Raw genomic sequence first — 10,446 nt, forward strand, 5'->3', positions numbered from 1 at the left:
CTCTCAGGTTCAAGCGATTCTCCTGCCTCAGCTTCCCAAGTAGCTGGGCCTACAGGCATGCACCACCATGCCCAGCTAATGTTTGTATTTTTTTAGTAGAAATAGGGGTTCACTATATGTTGGCCAGGCTGGTCTAGAACTCCTGACGTTAGGCGATCCACCTGCCTCAGTCTCCCAAAGTGCTGAGATTACAGGTGTGAGCCACCACACATGGCCTCAAATCTCACCTTGAATTGTACCAGGTGGAGATAATTGAATCATGGGGGCAACTGCCCCATACTGTTCTTGTGGTGGTGGTAGTGAGTAAGTCTAATGAGGTCTGATGGTTGTATAAATGAGAGTTCTCCTGCACAAGCTCTTTTGCCTGCTACCATGTAAGATGTGACTTTGCTCCTCATTTGCCTTTAGCTGTGATTGTGAGGTCTCCCCAGCCATGTGGATTGGTGAGTCAATTAAATCTCTTTCCTTTATAAATTGCCCAGTCTCAGGTAAGTCTTTATTAGCAGTATGAGTACAGACTAACACAGCTTCTCTCTTCTTTATCACAAAGCCGATAGGCGAGGTCTCGTGGCTCGGGCCTGTACTCCCAATACTTTGGGAGGCCAAGGCAGGAGGATTACTTGAGTACAGGAATTCAAGACCAGACTGGGTAATATAGTGAAGCCCAATTTCTACAAAAAAAAACAATTAGCCAGGTGTGCTGGTGCACAACTGTAGTCCCAGCTACTTGGGGCAGGGACTACTCAGAGAGGCTGAGGCAGGAGGACCATTTGAACCCTAGAGGTCGAGGCTGTAGTGAGCTATAATGGCACCATTGCACTCCATCCTGGGTGACAGAGCAAGACCCTGTGATATGGTTTGGCTCTGTGACCCCACCCAAGTCTCATCTCCAGTCATAATCCCCAGGTGTTGATGGAGGACCCTGGTGGGAAGTGACTGGATCATGGGGCGGTTTTCCTCATGCAGTTCTTGTGACAGTAAGTCTCATAAGATATGATGGTTTTCTAACAGTTTGACAGTACTTCCTTCACACACATACTCTCTCTCCTGCTGCCATGTGAGAAGGTGCAAGTTTGCTTCCCCTTTATCTTCCGCCACGATTGTAAGTTTCCTGAGGCCTCCCCAGCTATGAGGAACTGTGAGTCATTTAAACTTTTTCCTTTTTAAGTTACACAGTCTCGGGTATTTCTTTATATTCGTGTGAAAATGGACTAATACTTAAAAAAAAACATTTATAAAAGCTGAGACTTCTTTCTTCTCTGCAGGTAAGTAATCTGAAACATCTATTAATCCCATCAAAAGTAAGATACGTTTATTTATTACAGAGAGAAAGAGAGAATACATAATAGATTTAAATGGAAGTATCTGCATTGTTCAGAGAGGACAGGCAAAGCCAGGCAAGGGGATGGGATGACGAAGAGAAGGATGGAGAAGTGGAGGCGAGAGAAGGGAAGAAAAGGCATTAATATGGTCTGGCTGTGTCTCCACCCAAATCTCATCTTGAATTGCAGCTCCCATAATTCCCCCATGTTGTGGAGGGACCCAGTGGGAGATAATTGAGCAGTTTCCCCTATGCTGTTCTCATGGTTGATGATTTTATTTAGGTGTTTCCGCTTTCACTTGGTTCTCATTATTTCTTGTCTGCCATCATGCAAGACATGGCTTTCACCTTCCACCATGACTTTGAGGCCTCTCCAGCCACACAGAACTGTGAGTCCACTAAGCTTATTTTTACTTTATAAATTACCCAGTCTCAGGTATGTCTTTATCAGCAGCGTGAAAATGGACCAATATAGGAACTAATCAAAACTAATTTCTTTCTCTTTACCAGGGAGCATGACTCTTCAATATGAAGGTAGACTGGGGCCCAGTTAAGAACATCTAGATAACTGGGGCAACATCACAGATGCCTGGCAGAACCATGCTGGGTTGAGGAGCTCATGTTTACACTCACTGTCCTGGATGAAAAACCCAGGAGAGCCTTGAAAGGCACTGGCTGGATTTGAGCATCAGACTGTGAGCTCTTCAAAGAGAAGGTGATGCTTCATTCATCTGTGTGTCCCCAGTCTGGCTGTCTGCTACCTGCCTGAATGTATGCATGAGCTGTAGCATACATCAAAACTGTTTACTCTGAAAACTGACCACTTTGACTAAAATATCTATTTATTTTAGCTGTGTAATTTATTTGAATATAAGTAGAAATCTAGGGGCTGAGAGGGACCCATCCATAGTATGTGAATTTAAAAATGCTACATGGGGCATCCCCTGACCCCCAAATCCTCCACAGCCACTTCTCTGGTCCATCATGATCCCCCAAACTCTCCCTCCAGGTCACTCCTTCAAGACAAGGATCCATGAGAATGTATTTCAAAAGGAAAAGGTAAGAATGACAGAGAACAGCTATACGTCAAATGCTCCATTGTCAAACTGCATTCTCACAATGGTTCTAAAGTGTACTGTCTCTATTTGCCAAATTAACAAATTGAGAGAACTGGAGTAACTTGCTTACTTTCACAGAAGTACTTAGCCAATTTACTTTGGAACCCAAATCCACCTGCACTAAAGCTTCCCTCTTCTCCTCCACCAGGGAAGAGCCACCCATTAGATGCCTTAGTTAGATGATGGTTGAATGATGATAGTGGCTCCTTGCAAGACCATGAGAATGAGAACAAAAGAAAAGAGCATTTCCATGGGTGCCAAGTCTGGCACATTCTAGCACAGGATGCATCACAGGAAGGTGGGTATAAGTGAGAGGCTCCTAGCAGCTCCAAGGGTGGAGGGAGAGCCTAAAACAAGACACAGAGATCACTGGGCATAAATATTATTCGAAATCATGCTTCTATTTTATTCATATTTTATTTATTTTATTTTTGAGATGGAGTCTCACTCTGTCTCCAGGCTGGAGTGCAGTGGCTTGATCTAAGCTCACTGCAACCTCCGACTCCCGGGTTCAAGTGATTCTCCTGCCTCAGCCTCCCAAGTAGCTGGGACTACAGGCATACACCATCATGCCTGGCTAATTTTTGTATTTTTAGTAGAGATGGGGTTTCACCATGTTGGCCAGGATGGTCTTGATCTCCTGACCCAGTCATCTGCCCCCCTCAGCCTCCCAAAGTGCTGGGATTACAGGCGTGAGTCACCACATCCAGCCTATCTTATTTTATTTTATTTGAGATGGAATCTCGCCATGTTGCACAGGCTGGTCTTGAACTCCTAGGCTCAAGCAATCTTCCCACCTTGGCCTCCCAAAGTGCTGGGATTATGGGCTTGAGCCACTGTGCCTGGTCCAAGCTCATGCTTCCAGAAGGACGATTGCAGCATGGATTTCTCTAGATCAGTGCTTTTCAAAGTAAGACTCCCAGACCAGCAGCATCATCACCATCTGGTACTTGCTAGAAATGCAGATTCTCAGGCCTGCTCCTGACCTAGTAAATCACTCTAGGGTAGGCCTCACCAATCTGTGTTGAGCAAGCCCCCCAGGTCACTCTAATGCTCACTCGAGTTTGAGAACAGCTGGTTTAGATCCAGGTCCTCTTATGACTGCATCAGGATGGACTGGAGTCTGCTGCTAAGGCCACATAAGCAAGCTAACCTACACAGGCTGATAAGGGAACCCTGCCTCTCTCCATGGCACAGATAGCAGATTAATTTTCCGGGGTCTGCAGCTGCCTTAAATCTTCCTTGGAACAAGGCAGGGTATAAACACATAAATAATGGTGTGTGCTTCCCTGTCATGATGGACCTCACTATAAATCATAAGCTATAAAATGCAACTGGTGGAGAGAAGGCGTTGTGCCAGCTTCTCACATTCCGGTTGAGGGAAAAATGAAGGCCACTGGTATCACCCCTCCCACGCCCTCACCACCAGCTACTCAATGGTACCATGAAGACCCAGGGGAGCAAGAGACAGAGCCCAGAGCACCAGAAGGGCTAAATGTTGTGTGTTTTCTTTTTATAAAGAGACAGGATCTGCTGCCCAGGCTGGAGTGCAGTGGTGTGATCATAGCTCACTGCAGCCTCAAACTCCTGGGCTCAAGAGATCCTCCTGCCTCAGCCTCCCAAAGTACTGGGAGTACAGGCAAATGCCATCTTGCCTGGCTAATTTGTTTATATTTTGTAGAGACGAGGTCTTGCCATGTTGCCCAGGCCTCAAAGGACCCTTCCGTCCTTGCCTGGCTAATTTGTTTATATTGTATAGAGATGGGGTCTTGCTATGTTGCCCAGGCTGATCTCAAACTCTTGGCCTCAAGGTATCCTCCTGCCTCAGCCTCCCAAAGTACTGTGAGTACAGGCACACGCCACCTCACCTGGCTCATTTGTTTATATTCTGTAGAGATGCGGTTTTGCTATGTTGCCCAGGCTGGTCTCAAACTCCTGGCCTCAAGAGATCCTCCTGCCTCAGCCTCCCAAAGTACTGTGAATATAGGCACATGCCACCTCACCTGGCTAAATCATTTATATTCTGTAGAGATGGGTCTGCTGCCCAGGCTGGAGTGCAGTGGTGTAATCATAGCTCACTGCAGCCTCAAACTCCTGGGCTCAGGAGATCCTCCTGCCTCAGCCTCCCAAAGTACTAGGAGTACATGCCACCTTGCCTGGCTAATTTGTTTATATTTTGTAGCAATGAGGTCTTATTACTATGTTGCCTTTGCCCAGAGAACACCAATTAGTCTTGCTATGCTTCCCAGGCTGGCCTCAAACTTCTGGCCTCAAGGTATCCTCCTGCCTCAGACTCCCAAAGTACCATGAGTCTAGTACACACATCACCTCACCTGGCTAATTTGTTTATATTCTGTAGAGATGGGGCCTTGCTATGTTGCCCAGGCTGGCCTCAAACTCCTGGCCTCAATCCTTCTGCCTCAGCCTCCCAAAGTATTGTGAGTTCAGGCACATGCCACCATGCCTGGCTAATTTGTTTCTGTTTCATAGAGATGGGGTCTTCCTATGTTGCTCAGGCCTCAAGGGACCCTTCTGCCTCAGCCTCCCAAAGTGCCCTTGTCCAGAGAACACCAACTAGTCTTGCTTCACTAGCTAGTGCTGATCCCCGCTGCCTGTGTGTATCCCCACCATACACGACAAACGCTTAAGGGGGTCTCCATAGGGTAAATGCCCCTGATAGGAATAACTTTAGTATATCTTAAGAATAATGCCGTATGGCAGGTGCACCCGAATCTACGTTCAGAGCTGGGGTGAAGAAAGAACTGAAAACAGGCACAGAGATCACTGGGGCATGAATATTGTTCCAGATCATGCTTCTATTTTATTTTTATTGTAGAGATGGAGTCTCAACATGTTGCCCAGGATGGTCTTGGACTCCTGGTCTCAAGCGATCCTTCCACCTTGGCCTCCCAAAGTGCTTGAATTACAGGGTGTGGCCAATGCAGAGATGCATTCCTTATCTATGACGAACATCTGAGCCCCCAGCCATACACAAGGTTGAGGCCATAAATTTGGGGTTAACTGAGGGTTGCCAGGTGGAGGGCATTGAGGGAAAGGTGTTTAGTGAAAATGCTGCATAAGCTAATAAAGAAATCAGCCAGGCAAGGTGGCATGTACTCCCAGTACTTTGGGAGGCTGAGGCAGGAGGATCTCTTGAGCCCAGGAATTTGAGGCTGCTGTGAGTGACAATCACACCACTGCACTCCACTTGGGCAGGAGACCCATTTCTACAGAATATAAACAACAGAGCACGATGTTCGCAAGGTGTTGCAGTTTCCCTGCCCCGCCCTCTGCCACTGTACTCTCTCCCCTGTAGGTAAGCCTCTAGTAAAACCCCATGTCTCATTGGCTGGCACTGGGTCTCTCCTTCAGGCTCTTGATTCTGGGGCCCTCTCTACTGAGGTTAATAGGGATTCGGCACAACAGGCTCACATCATTTGATCTCTCTTCCTTAGAACAATCCCACGTGATAGCTGTTCTTATCCTCTTTTGACAGATGAAGACACAGCTCAGAACAGTTAAGTCACTTACCATGGCAGTTATCTGAGGCCAAAGCCTGTTGATCGTATCAATGTGTGTTTTGTCTGAATCTCCTGATGGTCTCTCAGGTTTATAGGCCTAATTCTGTCCTCCTCTGTAAGAGCGGGGTGTGAATGAGGCATTTCAAGGTGAGAGTCAGGTGTAGGTGTTCAGCTGACCCATCTGAAGCCTCTCATAGTGTGGACCTAGAAACACAGTATCTGCACTACTTGAGAACTTGTTTAAAAGGCAAACCTGGCTGTATGCAGGGGCTCACGCCTGTAATTCCAGCACTTTGGGAGGTTGAGGCGGGTGGATCACTTGAGGCCAGGAGTTCGAGACCAGCCTGACCAACATAGTGAAACCCTGTCTCTACTAAAAATACCAAAAATTAGCTGGGTGTGGTGGTGGGCACCTGTAGTCCCTGCTACTTGGGAGGCTGAAGCAAGAGAATCGCTTGAACCTGGGAGGTGGAGGTTGCAGTGAGCCAAGGTCTCACCAGTGCACTCCAGCCTGGGCGACAGAGCAAATTGCTGTCTCAAAAAAAAAAAAAAAAAAAAAAAAAGGGCAAGCCCTGGGGCCCCACCCAGCCTTGACTAGCCCAGTGGGAATATCGCAGTGGAACTGGGGTTGTGCAACAAGCCCTCCAGACAATCCTGATGCCATTCCCCTTTAAGAAACTCCACTCCAGGTTGTGTTTTAATGAGCAAAGGAGTCCTGTTCTCACTGTGTGGAAGGTGATTTTTGTTCCGAAAGTTCCTTGACAATTTCCCCCAGCAAAGACTGAAAGGCCTTCGCTGCACTGCAGGAAGGTGGGATGCTTGGTCTTGCTCTCTGCTATGAGCCTTCATTAGCTTGCCTGCCCAGACATCCCATAATCTCCACCAAGTCTATCCCTGGGCTCCGCCTTGTCTCTTTGCTCCTTGGGCGCACTGTCTATGGCTTGCTTCTTATCTTGGCTGTTTTTGTTTTGTTTTTTTAAGAGACAGGATCTTGTTGTGTTGCCCAGGTGGAGTGCACTCACACAGTCAGAGCTCACTGCAGCCTCAGACTTCTGGCTCAAGCGATCCTTCTGCCTCAGTCTCCTGAGTAGCTGGGACTACCAGCATGCACCACCACACCCAGCTAATTTTTTAATTTGTTGTAGAGACAGTGTCTCTCACTGTGTTCCCTAGGCTGGTCTCGAACTCCTGGCCTCAAGTGATCCTCCTGCCTCAGCCTCCTGAATCACTGGAATTAGAGGTGTGAGCTACCAGGCCCAGCTCCAAAACTGGGATCTTCATGGGTGGCCAGCTATCTGTGGGGCAATTTTACAACCAGGTCAGTACCTGGACCAGGATGCCATATGGTCCTGGCTTCTCTCACTTCCTGTTCCTGTTACCACTACTATTAGGTCAGTGCAAAAGTAATTGTGAGTTTTGTGATTATTTTTACTACTGCTGCAATTCTACAATATTCCTTTTCTGTCTCAGCCTTCTGAGTAGCTGAGACTACAGGTATGCACTACCACACCCAGCTAATTTTTAATTTTTTTTTTTGGTAGAGATGGGGTCTCACTATGTTGCCCACGCTGGTCTCAAATTCCTTAGTTCATGCAACCTTCCTGCCTCAGCTTCCCAAATTGCCAGGATCATAGGTGTGACCCACCACATCCAGGCTTGACTTGATTCTTCTTGGCATTAACTCTCAACTACTGGACCCTGGATGGGCTTCTGGTGCCTGTCTCCACACTTCTAACTCATCTGCTCTTGTTTCCAGCTTCCAGTTGCTCCTGGATTAAGAACAAACCCATGTTCTTCCTCCTCCACCCAACTTAGCAAAACCCTGTGTGGGAAGTAGAAAAGTTCCTTTTTAAAGTTTCCCTTCTTGTTAAAGAATAAGTGTGGTAATAACTTTGTTGAGCCCTATCCTATGCAGCTGTTAGACATGCCATGCTTACAGGCACATAGCACATTCTGTGTCCTTGTACTTTAACCAAGATATCTGTGCTGGACGTGCTCACAGGCATGTCCCAGCTCTCCATTGCTTTTACCTGTTTGGAAAAGTTTTAAGTTGTTAGCCAACTGGGTTTTAGTTTAGATTGTGAGGTCTGGCTCCAGTCAATGGAGATCAGACACAGCAGTAAGGACGACCCCAAATGCGTAAGGGATAAATTTGTGTATTTTCCTTTGTTCTTTGTACTCTTGTGGCATGATGGCTAGTGAGAGTACCCTTCCTGCAGTCCAGGAAGTAAAACTGCACTGATGAAAGATCCTTTGTCTCAGTGCTGATTTTTCTTTGCAGCACCGAGCATCTGTTTCCAACACCCTGGGAAGGAGGAGAAGTATCACTACCCTGATGGAGACTCTTGTCACAGGTCAGGTCCCTGGAAGGAAGCTCTGAAATGGAGATTTGGGTGCATGGAGTGAGGAAAGCAGACTGATGAGAGGAGACATTGAAAAATGATGCAGTCGGATCAGATGCCCCAGCCGGTTCCTTGGGGAGCTCTGATGCAGAGCTGCTGCAGAGATGTCCTGAATCAGGCAGCAAGGCTGGAGCTTCATGCCCCTCAATGCAAAGTCAGGGGAGGAGGGACATAGGCGGGAAGAGCATCATCCCAGGCAGGCAGCATCCTGCGTCATCTCAACACCCAGGGAGGGACTTGGCTGTGAGCTGCCAACAAGCAACAGTCCACCAGCAGGAGCAAGAAACGCCTTATTATTATTTTTATTATTATCAGAGACAGGGTCTCTAATAATAATAATCCTGTTGCCCAGGTTGGAGTGCAATGGCACCATTATAGCTCACTGCAGCCTCGACCTCCTGGACTTCAAGAATCCTCTCACCTCAGCCTCCTGAGTAGGTGGACCTACAGGTGCATATCACCATGCCTGGTTTATTTATTTTATCAACTTATTGTAGAGATGGGATCTCACAATGTTGCCCAGGCTGGTCTTGAACTGCTGGGCTCAATCTGCCTGCCTGCCTCAGCCTCCCAAAATGCTGGGATTATAGGTGTGACCCATTCCCAGCCTGAGTACCTTGGTCCTGAAGAGAGGGGGTCTCAGGGATGTGTCACAGTGCCCTACACCACTGTGGAACACCCAGAGCTGTCTGTTGTTGCGAGAAGCAATGAACTATGTTTCACTTGGGAAAGTCTCAACCATCTACAAGTCATGAAAATCTGTCACCACAAACGAAGTCAAGACCAGGGAGGAAATATATTATTCATTATTATTATTTTCAGACAGGCTCTTACTCTGTCACCCAGGTTGAAGAACAGTGGTGCGATCTCAGCTCACTGAACCTCTACCTCCTGAATTCAAGTGATCCTCCTGAGTAGCTGGGATTACAGGTGGGCATCACCACACTCAGCTAATCTTTGTAATTTTAGTGGAAACGGGGCTTTGCCATGTTGGCCAAGTTGGTCTCGAACTCCTGACCTCAAGTAATCTGCCTGCCCCAGTCTCCCAAAGTGCTAGGATGATTAGAGGCGTGAGCCACTGTGCCCGGCAGAGGAAATATATTATATGCCCCTTATGTCCAGTAGCTCTATTGAAATTGGTAGCTGGAGCATTATTTGTTCAAATAACATAAAATCTGGGTCAGTAAAATCCCATTTTGCTCCAATCAGGGAAACGTGACAATTAGATTAAGAATTCCTTAAGAGGAGGGCACTGCCTCCTTGTATCTGACTACATAGCCCACATAATTTCTGGTTGACAAAGAAAATATTCATTCATCCAGCCTTCAGACCAGAGGATGGCTAACAATCATATTTTTAAGACGTCAGACCCATGAGAGGTCTGAGGGCACTACAATGATGGCAAATGACAAGGCTATGTCTTAGCTCTCTTGCTTCTTAACTGTAGAGTAAGAGGTGTTTCTTGAGGAGAAAACAGATACAGTGGATATCTTCAAAACCATCTGTACTAAGCTGTAGGAGTGTCTGGGTGAAAGGTGGCCAGGTGATCTCTCAGTGATGCCCCCACAGGTCAAGGACCTGCCGTGAGACACATTCTCAGAATGAAGTCTGAGCCAGGACGGGCAATCAGAAGCTGGGACTGGCACTCCTGGGGTTGAACTGAAAGCAGAGGCCAAGTAAGACCTAAGACTACAAACTAGAAGAGCAAAAATGCCTGACAATGCTTATTGTGGCAGCTCTCACCTGTAATCCCAGCACTTTGGGAAGCCAAGCTGGGAGGACTGCTGGAGCCCAAGAGTTTAAGACTAGCCTGGACAACAAAGCAAAATCCCATCTTTGCAAAAATTAGCTGAGCATGGTGTTGCATGCCTGTGATTTTAGCTATTTGGGAGGCTGAGGCAGGAGGATCATACAAGCCCAGGAGGTTGAGCCTGCAGTGAGCTATGATGATGCCACTGCACTCCAGCCTGAGCAACAGAATAAGACCCTATCTGTAAAAAAAAAAAAAAAAAAAAAAAAACCTTCGCCAGGATGGGCGGCTGATTTCTGCAAAAACGGGATTTTGGGGGGGCGAAACAAGGGGA

General features: G+C 47.1%; 1 protein-coding gene and 1 long non-coding RNA gene across 3 annotated transcripts in view; both read right to left on the reverse strand.

Moving 5' to 3' along the window:
- The window catches only part of GALNT17 (polypeptide N-acetylgalactosaminyltransferase 17), a 505,206-nt gene that overhangs the window by 168,791 nt on the left and 325,969 nt on the right, over positions 1-10,446 (reverse strand). The gene's annotated exons all lie outside the window — the stretch shown is intronic.
- The window catches only part of LOC116534520, a 14,202-nt gene continuing 4,642 nt past the window's right edge, over positions 887-10,446 (reverse strand). The window contains exons 2-3 of the long non-coding RNA XR_004261765.1: positions 7,747-7,757; positions 887-1,126 (exon numbers count right to left, since the gene is read on the reverse strand). This is a non-coding gene — a long non-coding RNA (uncharacterized LOC116534520). The remainder of the gene's footprint in view (positions 1,127-7,746; positions 7,758-10,446) is intronic.

Source organism: Sapajus apella, unplaced genomic scaffold (assembly GCF_009761245.1).
Source record: "Sapajus apella isolate SASKATOON/1434 unplaced genomic scaffold, GSC_monkey_1.0 scaffold88, whole genome shotgun sequence".
Lineage (NCBI taxonomy): Eukaryota > Metazoa > Chordata > Mammalia > Primates > Cebidae > Sapajus > Sapajus apella.